The sequence below is a fragment of the Mustela nigripes genome, chromosome 14 (genome assembly GCF_022355385.1).
Source record: "Mustela nigripes isolate SB6536 chromosome 14, MUSNIG.SB6536, whole genome shotgun sequence".
NCBI classification, from domain to species: Eukaryota; Metazoa; Chordata; class Mammalia; order Carnivora; family Mustelidae; genus Mustela; species Mustela nigripes.
Genome location: NC_081570.1, coordinates 35,078,034 through 35,093,630, shown reverse-complemented (window position 1 = coordinate 35,093,630; position 15,597 = coordinate 35,078,034). Strand labels below are relative to the sequence as shown.

Below are 15,597 nucleotides of genomic sequence, written 5' to 3'. Positions count from 1 at the left end.
TAAGAATTGGATGCTCAACCAACTGAGCCACCAGGCGCTCCTCACTCTTATTTGTGAAAGATATTTTTTTTGGGTGTGGAATCCAAGTTGACAGGCCCACCCAATTTCAGTACTCTAAAGATGTTTCTCCATTCTTTTCTGGCATGCATAGTTTCTGTCAAGAAAGCTGCTGTCATTTTTCTCTTTATTTTTCTGTATATAATATTTCTTTATTTCTCTGACTCATGTTAAGATTCTCTCAAAGTAACAGCTTTTTTGAGATATAATTGAAATACCATAAAATTCACCTTTTTACTTTTATTTTTTTAAAAATTTTGTTTATTTATTTGACAGACAGAGATCACAAGTAGGCAGAGAGGCAGACAGAGAGAGAGGGGGGGAGGCAGGCTCCCTGCTGACCAGAGAGCCCAGTGTGGGGCTTGATCCCAGGACCTTGGGATCATGACCTGAGCTGAAGGCAGAGCCTTTAACCTACTGAGCCACCCAGGTGCCCCAAATTCACCTTTTTAAAATGTATACTGCCTGCCTCTCTGCCTACTTATGATCTCTGTCTGTCAAATAAATAAATAAAATCTTTTAAAAAATAAATAAAATGTATAATTTATTGGGTTTAAGTGTATTCACAAAGGTATACAACTGTCATCACTAATTTTAGAATTTCGTCTCTCAAAAATGAAACCCAGTGCCTATTAGCAGTTACTCTCAGTATTCCCCCACTGGCAACCACTAATCTAATTTCTGTCTCTGTGCATTTTCTTTTCTAGACATGTGATGTTTACGGAGTGATACAGTCTGTGTAGTCTTCTGTGATGGACTTTTTCTTGGCACAGTGTTTTTAAGGCTTATTCATATTATAGCAGTACTTTATTCCTTTTTTGTGTCAAATAATATTCCATTGTATGAATAGATCACATTTGTTTATTCATTCATCAGTTGATGGACATTTAGCTTGTAGCCATTTCTTGGCTTTTATGAATGATTATGCTGTGAACACTTGTATGTAAGTTTTCTTATGGACATGTGTTTTCATTTCTCTTGGGTAGATACCTAGGAGTAGAATTGCTGGGTGAATATGGTAATTCTGTGCTTAACATTTTCAGAAGTTGCCTATATTTAGAAGCAACTACAGCATTTTAGATTTCCATCAGCATTGTATGAAGTTCCAGTTTCTCCCCATCCTTGTCGATACTCATTATTGTCTGTCTTTTAGTATTTGTCATCCTAGAAAAAAATTAGTCATCCTACTGGGTGTGAAGTGACTGTGATTTTGATTTCTAATGACTAATGATGTTCAGCATCTTCCCATGTACTTATTTCTCCAAAGATACACAAATATCTGATGTCTATTCAAATCTTATGCTCATTTTTAACATTTACTTGTCTTTTTTTTTTTTTTTTTAAGATTTTACTTATTTTAGAGAGAGAGAGAAAGCACAAGCAGGGGGAGGGCCAAGGAAGAGGAGAGATAGAATCTCAAGCAGTCTACACCCAGCATGGAGCCCAAGCAGGGTCTGAGATCATGACCTGAGACAAAAATCAAAAGTAGGACATTAACTGACTGAGTTGCCCAGCTCTTGCCTTTTTACTGTTGAGCTGTAAAAGTTCTTTACATATTCTTGGTACATTTTCCTATCAGATATATGATTTACAAAAAATTCTTCCATTCTGAGCCTTGTCTTTTCACTTTCTCAGTGGTACCCTTTGAAGCCAAAAGGGTTTTGATTTTGATGAAGTCCATTTACTTTTTTTTTTTCTTTGTTTTTGCTCTTGGTGTTATATCTAAAATATTATTGCCTAACCCAAGGTCACAGAGACTCTTTTGTTTTCCTTTAAGAGTGGTATAGTTTTAGTTCTTGCATTTAAGTCTATGGTCCATTTTGAGTTAATTTTTGTGTATGGCATGAGGATGTAGTTTATAACTTTTTTTTCTTTTGCATGTGACTATCCCATATTCCCAGTATCATTTGTAGAAAAAGATGCTTTTTTCCCCACATTGAATGGTCTTGGCATCCTTGTTGGAGATCAGTTTAGCATAAATATAGAGACTTGATTTCTATGTTCTCAATTCTGTGCCATTTATATATATGCCTTTATATATTTATATATTCTGTCTTCATGTCAGTATTATACTGTCTTGATTACTATAGCTATATAGTAAATTTTGAAATTGAGAAGTGTGAGTTTTCTAATTTTGTTAGTTTTCAAGATTGTTTTGGCTATTGGGGTGCTTTGCATTTCTGTATGAATTTTAGGATCAGCTTGTTAGTTTCTCCAAAAATGATAGCCAGGATTTTGACAAGTATTACAATGAATATATAGATCAATTTAGGTAGTATTGCCATCTTAACAATACAGGATATAAGCAAAAATCTATTTATACTGCCTTTTGTATTTATCTATATAGTTACCTTTATCACTGCTCTTTTTCTTTGGTTCATTTGAATTAATATCTAGTGTTCTTTCATTTTAGTTCGAAGGACTCCCTCTGCTAGTCTTAACAGATTTGCTAGCAGTGAGTTCTGTTTTTTTTGTTTTTTTGTTTGTTTGTTTTTTATCCATGACTGTCTTAATTTCTCCTTCCTTTTTTTGTTTTAAAAATTTTTGTTGTGGTAAAATACACATAACATGAAATTTACCAAGGAATTATTTTTAAGTATACAGTTCATTGGTATTAAATACATCCATAATGTTGTATAACTGCCACTACCATACATGTCCATAAATTTTTTCAACTTGTAAAACTGAAACCCTATAATATAATTATGTATTATATATTTATAACATAAACAAAGTTTATATATTATATAATTATAACATAAACAAAGTCCACCATTTCCACCCATCTTTCTAGCTCCTAGCCACTAGTTTTCTTTTCTTTTTTTTATTTTTATTTTTAAGATTTTATTTATTTATTTAATAGATAGAGAGCACAAGTAGGCAGAGTGGCAGGTAGAGGGAGAGAGAGAAGCAGGCTCTCCATTGAGCAGGGAGCCCAACGTGGGTCTTAATTCCAGGACTCTGGGATCATGGCCCAAGCTGAAGGCAGCTGCTTAATTGACTGAGCCACCCTTTTTTCTTTCTTTAAAGATTTTATTTATTTATTTGAGAGACAGAGAGAGAGAGAGAATGGGGAGGAGCAGAGGGAAAGGGGGGAAGGGGACTCTGCTGAGTTGGGAGCCCAATTTGCATCTTAATCCTGGGACTCTGAGAACACAATCTCAGCTGAAGGCAGAACTTAACTGACTGAACCACCTAGGAAACCCCCCACAGTTTTATTTTCTGTCTCTGATTTTGAGTACTTTTAGTATTCCTATTAGTGAAATCATACAGTATTTGTCTTTTTGTCACTGGTTTACTTTGTTTAGCACAATGTCTTCAAGCTTCATCTATTTTGTAGCATATCACAGACTTTAATTCCTTCTTAAGACTGGTTAATATCCCATTGTATGTATATCTACGTTTTGCTTGGTGATTTTTTGCTTGATGGACTCATGGATCATTTCCATATTTTAGTTATCATGAATAATACTGCTATGAACATGAGTATACAGATACCCTTTGAGAAGTGCTGGATCATGTGGTATTTTTTTTTTTTGCTCTCTATAAAAGACTCTCTATTTGAGACAGAACTGTTATATAATATGCTAGTTTTGTTTTTAATTTCTTATTTTTAATTTTTTATGTTCCAGGTTTTTATTTAAATTCTAGTTAGGTTAAATACAGTGCAATGTTTTTCAGTAGTAGACCTCAGTTGATTCATCACTTACATATAACACCAGTGTTCATTACAAGTGCCCTCCTTAATACCCATTACCCATTCCCCATCCACCACTCCTCCAGCAACCCTCAGTTTATTCTCCATAGTTAAGAGTCTTGGGAGAAAGACTTTCCTTTCCATCCATTGTCAGCCATCAGCTCAAAGGTAAGCCAAGATGGACACTTACAAGTACATCCAGGAGCAGTGGAGGAAGAGGCCATCTGATGTAATTTGCTTTCCTCTCAGGGTGTGCTGCTGATAGTACCCCAGTTTTCTGTGCTCCACAGGGCCCCATGCCCAACCAAGCCTGATAGAGCACGCAGACTGGGTTACAAGGCCAAGCAAGGTTATGTCATACGTCGGATTCATGTGCGACATGATGACCACAAATGCTGAGTTTTAAGGGTGCTACCTATGGCAATCCTGTCCATCATGGTGTTAACCAGCTGAAGTTTGCCCCAAGCCTTCATCTGTTGTAGAGGAGTGAGCTGGACACCACTGTGGGACTATGAGAGTCTTGAATTTTTACTGCATTGGTGTAGATTGCATGTACAAATTCTTTGAGGTTATCCTTATTGCTCCATTCCATAAAGCTATCAGAAAAATCCTGACACCCAGTGGATCACCAGACCAGTCCACAAGCACAGGGAGATATGAGGGCTGACATCTGTAGGCTGCAAGAGCCATGGCCTTGGAAAGGGTCACAAGTTCCACCACACTACTGGTGGTTCTCACTGTGAGATATAAGAGAAGACACAATACTTTCCAGCTCTACTGTTACCACTAATATAAGTAATGTTTGTAAAATCCTTACCTAATAAACAATTTAGGATAGTTATGGCTGCTTAAAACTGTTCTTTAATTTGTCTCTTAAAATTTGTCTCTTAAAAGTTATTTGCAGGGGGCGCCTGGGTGCCTCAGTGGGTTAAGCCTCTGCCTTCAGCTCAGGTCATGATCTCAGAGTCCTGGGACCGAGCCCCACATCAGGTTCTCTGCTCAGCTTGGAGCCTGCTTCCCTCTCTCTCTCTGCCTGCCTCTCTACCTACTTGTGATCTCTGTCTGTCAAATAAATAAATAAAATCTTTATAAAAAATTAGTTATCAGCAGATTGTTCCATGAATGCATTGTCAAATTATTAAAGTTAAAGTAAAATAATGTTTAAAGACTATAATTGAGGGGTACCTGTGTGGCTCAGTGGGTTAAAGCCTCTGCCTTCAGCCTGGGGCATGATCCCAGGGTCCTGGGATTGAGCCCCACATTGGGCTCTCTGCTCAGCAGGGAGCCTGCTTTCCTCACTCTCTCTGCCTACTTGTGATCTCTGTCTGTCAAATAAATAAATAAAATCTTAAAAAAAAAAATACTAAGCGATAGTGTATCTTGTTTCTAATAAGATAAATGCTTTTGTCTTTGCTTTATCTTATTAAGGAGTTTATATGTCAGTGTTTAAAATGCCTTTTGGTACAGGAGATATAAAATAAATTCTGTAAAAGTAGAATGCAGAAACTGGCCGTGTAGATTTGTTGGTACGTATAATAAAAACTATAACTTTTGGGGGGGTGATGCAATGCCCCGGTTTACTCCCAAATCGTTCTTTTTAGGAGTTTGGTAAGAACAGGCTTTTAAAATTGGATTTTCTTGCAAATGTGAAGACCATCCTAATCTTTTATCATTATGGTATACAGAATAATGTTACCTTGGAACCACATTTTTAGGTTGAATCCAGTATTTTTCAGTATTTTTTAAGCTCAGTTAAATGATTTTCAGAAAACAGTATACTGAAAGCCTCTTGAGACCTAAGTTTCCTTCCACTCAAAAAGATCCTAAACCATATATATTTTGTGTGTATAGGTTGTTCAACTAAAGGAGTAAGTGTTTATTAAATTAAAAAAAAAAAGAGTCCTTTATGGTTTCCCTCCCTCCCTTTTTAAATTTTTTCTTAAAGATTTGTTTATTTGGGAGAGAGAGCGCACATGTAAGCATGGGGAGGGGCAGAGGGCGAGGGAGAGAGAGAATCTCAAGCAGACTCCCTGCCCATCACGGAACCCAACACAGGGTTCAATTTCAGAACCCTAAGATCATGACCTGAGTCAAAATCAGGAATCAGATGCTTAACCAGCTGAGCCACCAGGGTGCCCCAACCTCTTCTTTCTCTTTTTTTCCCCTTCCCATATGTTTATCTGTTTTGTTTATTTTATTTTATTTTAGTCTGTTTCAATTTTTTTAAGATTTTATTTATTTGGGAGAGTGAGAGCACGAGAGGGGGGTGGGTCAGAGGGAGAAGCAGACTCCTTATTGAGCAGGGAGCCCAATGCAGGGCTCGATCCCCCAACTCTGGGATCATGACCTGAGCTGAAGGCAAACACCAACTGACTGAGCCACCTAAGTGCCCCTCAAGTTTTTATTTAAATTCTAGTTAGTTAAAATGCAGTGAAATCTGATTTCAGGAGTAGGACTCAATGATTCATCACTTACAACACCCAGTGCTTATCCCAACAAGTGCCCTCCATAATACCCAACACCCATTTAGGTCATTTCCTTCCCTCCTCCCTTCCATTATCTCTCAGTTTGTTCTCTGTAGTTAAGAGTCCCTTATGGTTTGCCTCCCTCTATTTTCTTTTTTCCCCTATGTTCATCTGTTTTGTTTCTTAAATTCCACATGAGTGAAATCATATGGTATTTATCTTTCAGACTAACTTATTTTACTGAGCATAATACACTCTAGCTCCATCCATGTAGTTGCAAATGAAGTTTCATTCTTTTTGATGTCTGAGTAATATTCAATTGTGTATATATACCACAGCTTCTTTATCTATTCATCAGTTGATGGACTTTTGGGCTCTTTCCATAATTTGGCTGTTGTTGATAATGGTGCTATAAGCATTAGGGTGCATATGTGCCTTCAAATCAGTACTTTTGTATCCTCTGGATAAATACCTAGTAGTGTAATTGCTAGGTTATAGGGTAGTTCTGGTTTTAACTTTTTGAGGAACCTCCATACCGTTTTCTAGAGTGGCTGCACCAGTTTGGACTTCCACCAACAGTTCCCATTCTCTGCATTCTCACCAATATCTGTTGTTTCCTGTGTGTGTGTGTGTGTTTTGTTTTGTTTTTTTAAAGATTTTATTTATTTGAGAGAGAGTGAACAGTGGGAAGGAGTAGAGGGAGAAAAGCAGACTCCCTGCTGAGCCAGAAGCCTGATTTGGGGCTTAGTCCCTAGACCCCGAGATCATGACCTGAGCCGAAGGCTTAACCTACTGAGCCACACAGGCACCCCTCCTGTGTTGTTGATTTTAGCCATCCTGACAGGTGTGAGGTGGTTTCTTATTGTAGTTTTGATTTGTATTTCCCTAATGATGAGTGATGTTAAGCATCTTTTCATGTGTCTGTTGGCCATTTGTATGCCTTCTTTGGAAAAATGTCTGTTCAGGTCCTCTGTCCATTTCTTAACTGGATTGTTTATTATTTGGGTATTGGGTTTGATAAGTTCTTTATAGATTTTGAATTCTAACCCTTTATCAGATATGTTATTTGTAGATATCTTCTCCCATTATGAAGGCTGCCTTTTAGGCTTTTTTTTTTTTTTATTGTTTCCTTTGTTGAACAGAAATTTTTAGTTTTATATAGTCCCATTTATTTAGTTTTGCTTTTGTTACCTTTACTTTTGGTGTCATATCTGATAAACCTTTGCTGAAACTGGTATCTACCGACAACTAGGGACTCACCTTCATGTTTTCTTGTAGGATTTTTATGATTTCAAGTCATACATTCAAGTCTTCATTTCATTTGAGTTAGTATTTGTGCATGGGATATGATAGTGGTCCAGTTTCCTTTTTTTCCATGTGGCTGTTCAGTTTTCCCAGCACAGGTTTTCACCTTCCTCTCTGATATGAATGCCTTTTATTCCTTTTTCTTGACTGTTTACTGTGGCTCTGACTACCAGTGCTAGAACAATAGGAGTAGCAAGAGTTGGGTATACTTAGGTTGTTCCTGATCTTAGAGGAAAATCTTTTAGTTTTTCGCTTTTGAGGATGATGTTAGCTGTGGACTTACCATAGATAGCCTTTATTTTCTTGAGATACAGTCTTTCTAAATCGATTCTGCTGAGAGTTTTTATCAGGGATGGTTGTTGAATTTTGTCAAATGCTTTTGCTGCATCCATTGCAATGAAGTTGGTTAAGCAACTGCCTTCAGCTTAGGCCATGATCCCAGAGTCCCAGGATTCAGTCCCACCCACATCAGGCTCCCTGCTCAGCGGGGAGTCTACTTCTCCCCCTGCCCCCCACCCTGCTCTTGTGCTTTCTCTCCTTTCTCTCTCATCTCAGATAAATAAATAAATAAATCATAAGCGACTCTTAATCTCACAAAACAAACTGAAGGTTGCTGGGGGGAGGGGGGTTGGGAGAAGGGGGGTGGGGTTATGGATGTTGGGGAGGGTATGTGCTATAGTGAGTGCTGTGAAGTGTGTAAACCTGGCGATTCACAGACCTGTACCCCTGGGGATAAAAATACATTATATGTTTATAAAAAAAATAAAAAATAAATAAATAAATAAAAGTAAATGTTTGGTAGAATTCACTTTTGAAGCCATCTGGACTTTTGTTTGTTGGGAGTTTTTTTTGGTTCAGCTTTGTTTCAGTTTTATTACCAGTAATTTGTTTGTTTAGGTTTTCCATTTCTTCCTGATTTATTCTTGGAAGATACTATGTTTGTTGGAAGTTTTCATTCTTCTATTTTGTCTAATTTGTTGGCATATTGTTTTTTATAGTAGGCTTTTTTTTTTTTTTTAAAGATTTTATTTATTTATTTATTTGACAGAGAGAAATCACAAGTAGACGGAGAGGCAGGCAGAGAGAGAGAGAGAGAGGGAAGCAGGCTCCCTGCTGAGCAGAGAGCCCGATGCGGGACTCGATCCCAGGACCCTGAGATCATGACCTGAGCCGAAGGCAGCGGCTTAACCCACTGAGCCACCCAGGCGCCCCTAGGCTTTTTTTTTTTGAAGATTTTATTTATTTATTTGACAGAGAGAGAAATCACAAGTAGGCAGAGAGGCAGGCAGAGAGAGAGGAGGAAGCAGGCTCGCTACTGAGCAGAGCGCCCGATGTGAGATCCCAGGACCCTGGGATCATGACCTGAGCCGAAGGCAGAGGCTTTAACCAACACTGAGCCACCCAGGTGCCCCTTATAGTAGGCTCTTATAATCCTTTGTATTCTGTGGTATTGGCTCTTTTTGTGGAAGAAAGCTGTGCTAGGAGTCGTGGTAAGAGAAGGCAGAGGTTGAGATCAGTAGTACAGATAAGTTTAGTATGGTACGAGACATCTAAGTGGAAACAATCTAGTAGGCAGTTGAATCTAAGAATTTCAAATTAAAAAAAAACAATTTCAACTGTAAAAACTAAGTCCTAAACTATAAATTAAACCACAAATTTGGTATAGTCTGTATACAACCTTCAGTTTAGATTTTGGGTAGTAACCCTTTTTCCAATATGTCATTTACAAATATCCTCTCCCGTTCCATCAGCTGCCTTTTAGTTTTGTTGATTGTTTCCTTTTCTGTGCCCAGGCTTTTTATCTTGATGAACCCCAGTTGTTCATTTTTGCTTTTGTTTCCCTTGCCTCAGGAGATGTGTCTAGTAAGAAGTTCCTGCGGCCAACATCAAAGAGGTTGCTGCCTATTTTCTCCTCCAGGATTTTGATGGTTTCCTATCTTACATTTAGGTCTTTCATCCATTTTCAGTTTATTTTTGTGTATGGTCTAAGAAAGTGGTCCAGTTTCATTCTTCCTGCATGTCCAGTTTTCCCAACACCATTTGTCAAAGAGACTCTTTTTATATTTTTTCCTGCTTTGTGGAAGGTTAGTTAGCCATACATTTGTGGGTCCAGTTCTCTATTCTGTTACATTTATCTGTGTGTCTGTTTTTGCTTGCAGCTTCAGTATAAAACACATAATGGAGAGCACAATTGAATAAGATACTCCAACATAGTTGTGTACTTCATCATAAGAAAACTTCCACTGTTGTGATTCGACCTTGGGTTTACTTGGGCAGAACAAGAATTCTAACTTTTCTTCTCACTGGTAGGGATGAAAAGCTAAGAGAAAGCACTGCTCTTAGTTGTTGTTATACTACTGAGTCCCACTAGAAGCTGTATCTGTTCCACCATCGTTGCTCAGGTTTTGCTTCCTTCCTAGCATCTTTCAACTCCTGCTTTTTTTCCAATCTAAACCAGAAAGAAAGGAAATGATTCTGTTTACATATGCACAATTTTCCTAGGATTATCCTCAACTGCTTTTTTCCAGTCTGGATGGAAATTCTTTCTTGAATTCTTCTCTGCCGCTTCCTGTTCTTTGAGCCTGGAACTGTTATAAAAGCTAATTGGCATCAGACACAAAAGATTATTCATTAACTTTTCTCTAAGACCCACAGCTCCTTCCAAGCCTGATTCTAATTTTTTAAAGAACTATCTCTTTCTTTTCTTCTGAGCTGACATATTAGAATACATTTGAACAGACTGCACAATTTTCAAACAATTGCTTTATATGCCATATTTAGTTTGAAAGTTATTTTCCCATAGAAACAATAATATAAATGATGGTTTTGTTTCCCCAGCTAACTCCCAACGCCTTTTAAACTCGTGTTAAGTGGTATTTCATTTATAATTGACAACAGCTATACTCTTGTTTCTTGGACACACAGACACATTGCCCGTAAGTTATTCTAGTACAGCATGGAGACAAGAGACAAGGACCGTACTTACAGTGTCCCAGTAATTTAACTTTCTACATTAATAGCATAAAATCACAGACTCTAGGAGTTAGGAGGGACATTAGAGATAGCATCATCCAAGCTACTTATCTTATGAGGGAGAAGACTGAGAGCCAGGGAACTTAAATGACTTTTCCTTAGTGGCATTTTCTTACCTCACATCACTGAAATTTGTATATATTGATTCACCTGTTTAAATGTCCAGATAAACTCCTTAATATCTATCAAGATTCAGTTCTTCTGTAAAACTTTTTATTTTTTATTTTTTTTTTTTTTAAAGATTTTATTTATTTATTTGACAGAGAGAAATCACAAGTAGGCAGAGAGGCAGGCAGAGAGAGAGAGAGAGGAGGAAGCAGGCTCCCTGCTGAGCAGAGAGCCCGACGCGGGACTCGATCCCAGGACCCTGAGATCATGACCTGAGCCGAAGGCAGCGGCTTAACCACTGAGCCACCCAGGCGCCCCTGTAAAACTTTTTATATTCACCCTTGACTTTGGATATAGTTGGGCACTCCAGGTACAGGTTGTGTGACCTTGTACAAGTCACTGAACATCTCAGTACTTCAATTCTTTTCCATCCATAAAATAATAATAATAATAATGCCTACTTCATAGGTGTGTGGTGAAAATGAAATGAGTTAATGTAAGTAAAGAGCTTATGACAGTGTCTAGTACATAGTAAACTATATAATTATGAGATATTATCATAATGAATTATGATTTTTGACTTGAATACTTGTTTTCCCTACAAGTCTGTGAGCTTATTAGCTCACCAAGGCCAAAAACATTATATACCACTCATCTTTGGGACCATTATGTAAGTTTTTAATGAAAATTTTTCTTTTGAGGTGTGCCTGGGTGGCTCAGTTCAGCATCTGCCTTCAGCACAGGTCGTGATCTCAGGGTCCTGGGATCGAGCCCCACTTTGGGGTCCTTGCTCAGTGGGGAACCTGCTTTTTCCTCTCTCTCTGCTCCTTCCCCCACTCTTGCTCTCTCTCAAATAAATAAAATCTTTAAAAAAAAGAAAATTTTTACTTTTAAAATCATTATAAATTTACATGCAGTTGAAATAATACAGAGATCCCCTGTATGAGATACCTCATTTCCCCCAGTAATAACACCTTGCAAAACTAGAGTACAGTATCACAACCAGGATATTGATATTGATACAGGCAAGATTCAAACCAGTTCCATTACCACAGGGATTCTACATATTGACCTTTTACAGCCACACTGATTTCTTTCTCATATTCTTCCTCCATCCAGCATGTTTAATTCCTGGCAACCATGAATCTAGTCTATAGATTATTTTATATATATATCTTTATATAATATCTATATACAATATAAAGAATATTATATAAATGGGGTAACATAATATATAACTTTTGCTGATTGTCTCTTTTCAGTCAGCATAATTCTCTGGAGATTTATTTCAAGTTGTGTGTATCATTTTTTAAAAGATTTTATTTATTTATTTGAGAGTGAGAGAGAACATGAGAGGAAAGAAGGTCAGAGAGAGAAGCAAACTTCCCATGGAGCTGGGAGCCTGATTTGGGACTTGATCCCAGGACTCTGTGATCATGACCTGAGCCAAAGGCAGTCACTTAACAAACTAAGCCACCAAGGTGCCCCGTTCGTATCATTTTAAAAAATTATTGTTGAATAGCATTCATGGTATGAGTGTACATACTAAAGTTTAAGTGTTCACCCATTGAAAGACATCTGAATTGTTTCCAGTTTTTAGCGATTATGAGTACAGCTGCTTTGAACATTCATGTACAGGTTTTTGCGTAAATATATGTTTTCATTTCCCTGGGATAAATGCCTAGGAGAGCAGTTGCTGGATCATATGGTAGTTCCATGTTCAGTTTTTGAAGAAATTGCCAAACTGTTTTCTATAGTGCTATACCATTTTACAAAATGTAAAATTTTACATTTTACAACTACTTACAAGTGATCCAGTTTCTCCCCATCCTCACCAGTATTTGGTGTTATAGCTAATTAAAAAAAAATTGTATCTGCTCTGATAGGTGGATAGTGAGATCTCATTATGGTTTTAATTTGCATATACAGTATTGAACATCTTTTCATGTGCTTATTTGCTGTTTTTGTATCCTTTCTGATAAAATATCTTTCCATGTTCTTTGCCCATTTGCTGATATATTGTTTTTGAACTGGTGAGGTTTTTTTTTGGTTTTGTTTTGTTTTCTCTTTTCTTTTTAAAAAAATTAATTAATTATTTTTTTAAATAAACATATAATGTATTTTTATCCCCAGGGGTACAGGTCTGTGAATCGCCAGGTTTACACATTTCATAGCACTCATCATAGCACATACCCTCCCCAATGTCCATATCCCCACCACCCTCTCTAAACTGGTGAGTTTTAAGAATTCTTTATATATTCTAAAAACTAGTGCTCATTGGCAGTGTCGTTTGCATATATTTTCTCCTAGTCTAGATTGTCTTTTCATTTTATTAACAAGTTCTTCCACAGAGCAAGAGTTTTTAATTTTCATTAAGAACTCTATGCCTAATTCTCAATCCTGAAGATTTTAATATATTTTTTCTAAAAGTTGTATAGTTTTACATTTTGTATTTAAGTCCATGACCCATTTTAAGTTAATATTTATCTAAGACATGAGGTTTAACTCGAAGTTTATCATTATTACTATCTTTTGCCTATGGATGTTCACTTGTATCATTTGTTAAAAAGATGTGCTTTCTGATGAGGAGGGGAAGATGATGGTGAGTAGGACTCTAGGTTTGCCTTGTCCCATGAATACAGCTACATAACTATCAGATCATCCTAAATACTGCAAAAATCTATCTGAAGAGTGGAAGAAGAAACTCTACAACTAAAAGTAGAGAAGAGGCCACATTGAGGAAGGTAGGAGGTGCAGAGAGGTGGCTTTGGAGAGAAGCAGATCCTGGGTGCTGTGTTGAGGAGGAAGCCACAATCATGGAGAAGGGTGAAAGACAGATTGGCATGCAGGGGAGCACACAGGGAAAACAAATCCCCATAATAACTGGCTTGGAAAGTGAAAGGTCCAAATTTCATGAGTTCTTGCAACCAGCAGGGCTTAGAGTTTTATAGGTCAGTGTGCTTGGCACTGGGGCTACTCTTGGAGAAAAGGTGGCACAAATAGCTTGCAGACATACATGGAAATAGCAATATGAAGAGCCACTGGGGCCCACAGTGGGGAGGTTAGTGGTTCATCTTAGAATTTGTCCCAGAGAAGCAATGTTCACAGAGAGAAACCTCTGGGAACAAAAGGAAGTGGCCATTTCCTTCTCCTACCCTTTAGTATAAACACAGAGCCACCTGTAGAAACCAGTGCAGCACCAGCACTCCCTACTTAACTTATTTACACCAAGTCCTACCTCCCTATTCTCTGGAAGAACTGCCCTTTCCAGTCACTCTTGCTTCAGTCCCAGTGCAGTGTACCCCCCCCCCCCCCCCCGCCAAAAGACTGGCTCAAACCCCTGCCAACATGGCGTCTCCCAACCCTGGAGTTTGTAAGGCCTCCATTCAAGTCATAGCAGAGATAGGTCTCAACAAGCAGACCAGAGCACACCTAGTTAAAATGTGCCAAATCCAGGCCAGGAACCAAACACAGCCCACAACAGGCAAAGAGAGCCTCTGCAGATAACTGGACTAAAGGATAAAGTGACCAGGACACCATAGCAGAGCACATGTAACACACTCTGGAGACACTCCCAGAAGCATCAGGCCCAGGGCACCTCTGTTTGGTCACTACACTGCAGGGCACTACAGGACCTCTCCTTCATAAGGCTGTTACCCTTGAGATCAGAAGATGTAGCTGACTTTTCTAACACAGAGAAACAAGCACAGCAACTTAGATAAAATGAAAAGACAGAGAAATTTATCCCAAATGAAGGAACAGGACAAGGCTCTGGACAGGGATCTAAGTAAAACAGATATAAGTAACATACCTGATGGACAGTTTAAAGCAATGATCATAATGATACTCACTGGACTTGAGAACAGAGTGGGGGACATCAATGACACCCTTAACAGAGAGATAAGGAATAACAGCAGAAACAAAGGACTCAATAACCACGATGAGCAGAATGCTTGATAGAATGAACAGCAGGCTGGAAGAAACAGAGGAATGAATTAGTGACCTAGAAGACAGAGTAGGGAAAGTAATCAAGCTGAACAAAGGAGAAAAAGAAAAAGAATTATGCAAAACAAGAATATACTTAGGGAACTCAGTGAATCCATCAAACATAAACAAATTCATATTTTGGAGTCCCAGAAGTAGAAGAGAGAGAAAAGGAGGTAGCAAATTTATCTGAAGAAATGATAGCTGAAAACTTGACTAACATGGGGAGGAAACAGATATCCAGATACAGGAAGCATAGAGAACTCCCATCAAAACCAACAAAAGAACATCCACATTAAGACATATTATAATTAAATTGGAAGAATATAGTGATAAAAAATTTAAAGAGCAACAAGATAAAAGAAGACAGTTACATACAAAGGAAATCCCATAAAGCTGTTAGCAGCTTTTTAAGCAGAAACTTCACAAGCTAGAAAGGAGGCATGATACCCTCAAAGTGTTGAATGGGAAAAACCTCCAGCCAAGAATACCCTATCCAGCAAGGCTCTCATTCAGAATAGAAGGAGAGATAAAGAGTTTCCCAGACAAAACTAAAGGAGTTCATGACCTCTAAAGCAGCCCTGCAAGAAATATTAAAGGGAAGTCTTTGACTGGGAAGGAAATACCACAAATGACAGTATGAAGGCAGGAAACACAAAAGACGTAAAAATGAGTATTTCTGTAAAAAAGAATCAGTCAAGGAACTCACAAAAGAAAAGGAAAATATATACCTAAAACGTGGGGAGGAGAGAGAAGTAAAGAATGGGTTCAAACTTAAATGACTCAATTTAGTATATACTGCTATATGCAGAAGAGGTTATATACAAACTGTATGGTAACCATTTATCAAAAACCACTAAGAAATATGGAAAGAATAAAGAGAAAGAAATTCAAATATGTCACTGAAGAAAACCCAACAAACCATGAAAGAGAGACAGAAAGGATTGG

At 37.8% G+C, this 15,597-nt stretch overlaps 1 protein-coding gene and 1 pseudogene across 1 annotated transcript in view; both read left to right on the top strand.

Annotated features, from left to right (window-relative positions):
* ZSWIM5 (zinc finger SWIM-type containing 5) overlaps nucleotides 1-15,597 on the top strand; it is a 218,529-nt gene that overhangs the window by 72,573 nt on the left and 130,359 nt on the right. The gene's annotated exons all lie outside the window — the stretch shown is intronic.
* On the top strand, nucleotides 3,933-4,544 carry LOC132001527 (large ribosomal subunit protein eL15-like; annotated as a pseudogene).